Source organism: Vulpes lagopus, chromosome 19 (assembly GCF_018345385.1).
Source record: "Vulpes lagopus strain Blue_001 chromosome 19, ASM1834538v1, whole genome shotgun sequence".
Classification (NCBI taxonomy): Eukaryota; Metazoa; Chordata; class Mammalia; order Carnivora; family Canidae; genus Vulpes; species Vulpes lagopus.
The window spans coordinates 39,303,938-39,311,076 of NC_054842.1; the positions used below are offsets into that span (position 1 = coordinate 39,303,938).

The 7,139-nt window shown below is 37.1% G+C and overlaps 1 pseudogene; it reads left to right on the forward strand.

Annotated features, from left to right (window-relative positions):
* Window positions 1-6,390: 6,390 nt before the first annotated feature.
* LOC121478556 lies at window positions 6,391-6,873 on the forward strand (annotated as a pseudogene).
* The last annotated feature ends 266 nt before the right edge of the window (window positions 6,874-7,139 follow it).

Here is a 7,139-nt window from a genome sequence, read left to right on the forward strand (position 1 = left end):
TGGAGGGGATGGTGTCTCTGCATAGCATGGGCCTGAGTATAGGCATTGCAGGGTGAGGTCAAGGGCCTTCTTTATAGGGCCAGTTCAGGACTTTCCCAGATGCTTTTCTTCATTAAAGTGTATACCACTTTAGGTGGTATACAGGTCATGATCCTAGGGTCCTAGGATCGAGTCCTGCATCAGGCTCCCTACTCACCAGGGAGTCCACTTCTCCTTCTATCCTTGCCCGTTGTTTGTGCTCACACTGCCTCTCAAATATATAAATACAATCTTTAAAAAATAAAAATAAAATAAAATGTACACCACTTTGATCTTAACTTGGCTGATAATACCTCAATGTTTTACTTCTTTATATAAATAGTCCAAAATGATGGGATATGTAAAAGGGGATTCATTGCAATAGTGTTTAATTTTTTAAAAAGTTTGCAAAGGAGTTGCATAAGTGGCTCAGTCAGTTAGGTGTCCGACTCTTGAGATCATCTCAGGGGTTTGATCTCAGGGTTGTGAGTTCAAGCCCTATGTTCAAGCTCCATGCCCAGCATGGAGCCTACTTAAAAGGAACCAGGTAGAAAAAGAACTTAAATGTCCATTAATAGAGTGTTTAAATAATTGAAGAGTATATTTGAAACAGAACTTCTTTTTTTTAACAGAATTTAAAATAATTATGTAATTTCAATTTCAGGCAGCTACTAAAAATAATAAGACAGAAATAAGACAGATCTATATATACAAAGAAGGATCTCCAAGATATATTAAGTTAAAAAAAAAGAAGAAAAATCATGATGTAATGAACAGCTTGGTGACGTAGTTAATGATATTGTATTGTATATTTGAAAGTAGGTAGGAGAGTTGTTCTTGACAGTTTTCATCAAAGGAAAAAAAACCTGTAACTATGTATGATGGATGTTAACTGGACTTATTTTCGTGATTATTTGCAATATATACAAAATTAAATCCTTATGTTGTACACCTGAAACTAATTTGTCAATCATGTTTCAAAAAACTTAAAATAAAGGTCAGCCTGGGTGGCTCAGCAGTTTAGAGCCACCTGCAGCCTAGGGCATGATCCTGGAGACCCGGGATGGAGTCCCACGTCGGGCTCCCTGCATGGAGCCTGCTTCTTCCTCTGCCTGTGTCTCTGCCTCTCTGTCTTTTGTTTCTCATGAATAAATAAATAAAATCTTTAACAAAAAAAATCTTAAATAAAGAAAAGCAAAGTGAGAACATCATATATAACACACTGCTGCTTCTGTGGGAGGAAAACTCAATATATTTGCTCATTTATATGCTTGTAAATGTACAGACTTGTTTTCTGAAGGATGTATAAGAAATCAATAGTAAGGGTAGCTGTCAAGGAGGAGAATTGTGTATTGTGGGGGGAAGGGAAACTTCCTTTCACTATGCATATTTTGTAGCTTTACATTTTGTATATACATTTTATCCATATATAAAAATATAAATTTTCATATATATCACATAAATAATATATAAATATATAAATATATAAAAATATATAATATATAATTTACATAATATATCTATATAAATATATAATTTATAATTTATATCATATATTTATAGATATACTTTATATTTTTATTATATATTTTATTTATTATATTTATTTATTTTATTATATATACAGATATTGCTAGTTCAATAAAACTAAATAAAACATCTAATGACTTCTGTTGAAGTACAGAATTTCCTCTCATCACAACCCTGTAGACCTTCTTTTGTGTACACTTCACACTATTACTCTTCTCTGGTGCTGCAATGCTCTTTTTATCTCCCTAGAGAGTCAGAGTTATCCTCTTTCTAGTTAACAATGGAAGAGAAAAACTTGTGTATTTTTTTATTTGATTGTCAAGTACAGTATCTGGATTTATCAGTTTTTAGGTTTTAAGAATTTTTATCCCCCCCCCTCTATTTTGTCTCTTTCTTCATACTTAATCATTTATTATTTAGTTAATTAAAGTTTTTTTAAAAAATCACTTACATTGAAAAATTAAAGTTCTCTTATTCTTTCTCTTATTCTTTGACATTCTTTTGAAATACACATTTAAATTAAATAGGAATGGAAAAAACCAAAACATCTGATGCAATGTGCCCTCTAGTGGTTAAAGAAAACAAACTATTCTTCTTCTTCTTTTTTTTTTTTTTCTTTTTATGATAGTCACACACAGAGAGAGAGAGGCAGAGACAGAGGCAGAGGGAGAAGCAGGCTCCATTCATCGGGAGCCCGACGTGGGATTCGATCCCTGGTCCCCAGGATCGCGCCCTGGGCCAAAGGCAGGCGCCAAACCACTGCGCCACCCAGGGTTCCCAAAAACAAACTATTCTTTCGCCAACCCCTCATTTCCTCAAAAATCAAAGACTTAAAGGAAAGGAGGAAAACTGAGTGGGGAAAAATTAGAGAGGAAGACAAACCATGAGAGACTCCTAACTCTGGGGAAAAAAAAAAGACTTGCAGAAGGGGAAGTGGGTGGAGAGCTGGGGTAACTGGATGACAGGCATTAAGGAGGGCACATGTTAGGATGAGCACTGGATGTTATACTATATGTTGGCAAATAGAATTTAAATAAAATATAAAAAATAATAAAATAAAAAATCTGAGTGAAAACTCTAAGTGCTAATGTAAAAAATAAAAAAGTGGTGAGAAACATAAACAAAGTAGGAGTCTTAGTCCCTGCAGGCTGCTATAACAAATACACCAGAGATTGGGTGGCTGAAACAAAAATCATTTATTTCTCATAGTTCTGGAGGCTGGGAAGCAAAATCATGATGCTGGCAGATTTTGTGTCTGGTGAAAACTTGTTTCCTAGTTCGTAAATAGCTATCTTCTCACTATGTCCTCATATGGCAAAAGGGGCAAGAGAGATCTCTGGGGCCTCTTTTATAAGGGCACTAATCCCATACCTGAGGGCTTCACCCTCATGACCTAATCACCTCCCAAAGGCCCCATTTCCTGATACCATCACACTGAGAGACAGGATTTCAACACATGAATTTTGCTGTGGGTCGGGGGGCACAAACATTCAGCCCATTACAACAGATATATTTCGCAAGCCAGAAACAAATAGTAACTAACAAAGAGAATGGTTGAAAACATGTTTAATTTCCTTTAATATCCAATTTTCTGAAGCCAAATACACAGATAGAATGTGATTTTCCAAGTCTAGATTTACGTATGGATAACTGGATTGTAAGTAAAGAACTAAACTGACCATGGCTTTAATTTGCCCATGAAAGAAACAAAGGATGCATCCAAAGTAAATAGCCTTTGGAATTGGTAAATGAAAGAATGCTTGATTTTAGTAAATGATCTAAGAACAAAATTCATAGACATTTTTAAGAGTGTGACAGAGAGTTTTGCAATGTTCTTCACTTGCAAAGTGTCCTTGGGCTTGATCACGGTAAACCAGGATCACTTTAAAGAGGTTGGGAAGCTTATGGAAAGTTGGCATGTGATCTTCTGAAAGCACTTTTTTTCCAAGAGGGAGTTCAGCACAGAGTGGGATGAGTTGTGGCCATCTTGATGAGAGTGACCAACCATTCTACCCAGGTCAGTGGTAGGAAAATAGAATATGTGTTGAGTACTTTTCAAGGAAGAACATGCAATTCCCATGCCTGTTGCCCTTGGACTCTAGGATATGTCACATTTTCTTGAATTTGCCACCTGTGAAAGTGGCTCTTGCAAAGAGATGTGACCCTTAAATATGACTTTGTCCCTGGGCTAGCCCTTCCCCTTCCTTGGCTCTTGCTATTTCTGAAGTTGACTATTCTTTAATGTTTCATGATGAAAAGAAACTCTAGTGCAGGAAGGGATGGAAGAGATGAAGCAGCTATTGTACCTCATTTTCTTCTTGGACCTCAGATACAGAGGTTTCAAATTTCAGGTTACATTGTCATTGTTGGTCTGGGCAGGGCTCCTCTTGTCATTGATTTATTCATTAAATAATTTATTATCTTCTCTTCCCTTATCTGCTTCCTTTTAAGGATAACCCCAAAGGCAACCATAACAATGTGTTTAATGTGCATTGGCATATTTCTTATAAAATGTATATTGCTCTGTGTACATGTATTTTTTGAAAAGATTTATTTGTATGTTCATCAAGGACACAGAGAGACTCTGAGGCAGAGACATAGGCAGACAGAGAAGCAGGATCCCCACAGGGAACCGGATGTGAGACCTGATCCTGGATTCTGGATTCCGGGATCACACCCTGAGCCCAAGGCAGACACTCAACTGCCGAGCTACCCAGGCGTCCCTGTACATGCATTTTCAATTGAATTGTACTGTACTATATAGTAATTATAGTACTCATTCTGTTTCTTTTCTTTCAGCATATGTCTCTCAGATCTCTTTATATTGCCATGTGTACTTCTAATCCATTATTTTTAATTGTTGCATAATACTCCTGGTGCGTATCTAATTCTCTGCTATCACAAATAATGCTGTCTTCTAATGAACCTGAGTGAGAATATCTTTGGAATATATACTCAGGGAGGAAATTTCTGTGCTATAGATTATAAGTGTATTTGATTTGACTATAACTCTACATTGTTCTCCAGAATGGATGAACCAATGCATTCATCATATCAGAGGGCAAAAAAGTGTCCGCAAATTCTTAGTAGCAACTCCCATCAAAAGGTAGAACCTATTTCACTCCCATTTGAATCTGATTTGACCTTGTGATTTGCTTTCATGGAAGGCGGCAGAAAATGGTTGAGTTCTGAGCCTAGACCTCAAGGTATCCTACAATTCCTGTTGTTGATCTGGGAGCCCTTCTACCATCATGTCTTCAGGCTCAGGCTAGCCTGCTAGAGGATGAGAACATGTGAAAGAGGACCCAGGTGGGTCCACCTTAGCTGAAGCCACCTTAGCTGAAGCCCCAGACATCTAACCGAGTTGAGAACAGTTGGACCAGACTTGGCTATGCAGCAGAGCCCAGTGCAAATTGAGAACCCATAGAATTATTAGCTAAGCAAAATGGTTGTTGTTTTAAGCCACTAAGTTTTAGATGTTTTGTTATGCACTTAATTGATAGGTGAAAAAAAAAAAAAGAAAAAAGACAAGTGGTAACTCCTCATCACAGGGCATGATATGTCTCACATCCCCACCAACACTTGGCATCATCCAGCTTTCTAATTTTTGCCTATCCTATAGATTTAAAATGATATCTTATTTCATTTGGATTTCTTTAGGATTACTAATAAAATTGAATATTTCTTTATATGTTTGGTGAACTTTGGACTTCCTTTTCTTAAATTGCTGTTCATGTCCTTTGCCCATTTTTCTTGTGAAGTTGCAATTTTTTCTTGATGATTTGTGGTTCTTGCATATTGTAGATATTAATACCTTTTCATATTTACATACTACAAATATCTTCTATCATGGAATCTCTTATTTTTTCCATGATAGCCTTTGTTGAATCCAATTCTTTAATTTTTTATGCAATCAAATGCATCAACTTTTTTTTTTTTTTAAGTAAGCTCCATGTCTAACATGTGGTTTGAATGTGATCATAACTCTGAGACTGAGAGTTACGTGATCTACTGTGAGCCAGCCAGGCACCCCTTCTAAATTTTTTTTGAGTAGTATCTATACCCAACATGGGACTCAAACTTATAACCCAGAGATCAGGAGTCACATGCTCTACCAACTAAGCTAGCCAGGTGCCCCTAAAATGCAACTTTCTGTTTTATGGTCTGTGCTTGTGAAATTTTTTTAGGAAATGCTTCCCAACTAACTACGGTCACAAAGACACCCTACTACAATTTTTGCCATCAGTTTTAGAGTTCTTCCTTAGACAATTAGATTCTTCATTCATCTTGAAACCTTGAAACCATCTTGCTAATTTGGAAGGTGAAAGGGGACTTTTGCATCACAGTCCCATGAACCTACTTTGGCGTGTGGTGTTAGGTAGGTACCAGGTTTTCTTTTTCTTCTTAGTGAGTCATTTTCCCCACCGCCATCTGCTGGATAATTAATTCATCCTTTCCCACATGGATTTCTGGTGACACTTTTGTTGTACATTAACTTCCCTTGTGCAAATGGGTTTATGTGTGAGATCTCTCTTCTATTCCATTGGCCAATTTGTCAATTCTTGTGCTATTATAACACTGTTTTTTGTTTGTTTTGTCTTTACTATGATAGGTTTGATAGTTTTTTATGTTATAGGCATTCTGCTGTATGCTTTTATTTCAGATATTCACTTAATCCTCTCAGAAATCAGCAAAATTAAAAAAAAAAGAAATCAGCAAAATTTATTATCTCTGTTTTACACTTAATGAAATAGAGGCCCAGAAGATGTAATATTATTGCTCAAATTTCATGTGATATTAAGTGTTGGAGTTAGGATTTAAAGTAGTTAATCTGGCCCTTTCATGAAGATGGCGCTGAAGGCGAAGAAGGAAGCCCCTGCCCCTCCCAAAGCCAAAGCCAAAGCCAAAGCAAAGGCTTTGAAAGCTAAGAAAGCGGTGCTGAAAGGTGTGCACAGTCACACACACAAAAAGAAGATCCATACATCACCTATATTCCGATGACCCAAAACCCTGCATCTCCAAAGGCAGCCCATATATCCTCGAAAGAGCACCCCCAGGAGAAACAAGCTTAATCACTACACCATCATCAAGTTCCCTCTGACTACTGAGTCAGCCATGAAGAAAATAGAAGACAACACACCTTTATTCATTGTGGATGTCAAGGCCAATAAGCACCAGATCAAACAGGCTGTGAAGAAGCTCTATGACACTGATGTGGCCAAGGTCAACACCTTGATCAGGCCTGATGGAGAGAAGAAAGCATGTGTTCGACTGGCTCCTGACTATGATGCTTTGGATGTTACCAACAAAATTGGGATCATTTAAACTGAGTCCAGCCAGCTATAAATCTAAAAATAAATTTTTTCACCATAAAAAAAAAAATAAAGTAGTTAATCTGGCTAGACAGCCTGTGTGTTCTATTCTACAACAAGCCCAGCTTGTCAGCTTCAGGTCTGGTTGTTCTTTAAACTCTCTGAAGAGTACTGGTCATTTGGGAAAGGGGAGAAAATCATCACCCCAGTCCCTTGGAAAACACCAGCATGGTCCCAGTTTTAACTGCTTCACTTTTCTCACTCAAAGGCTGTCATCTT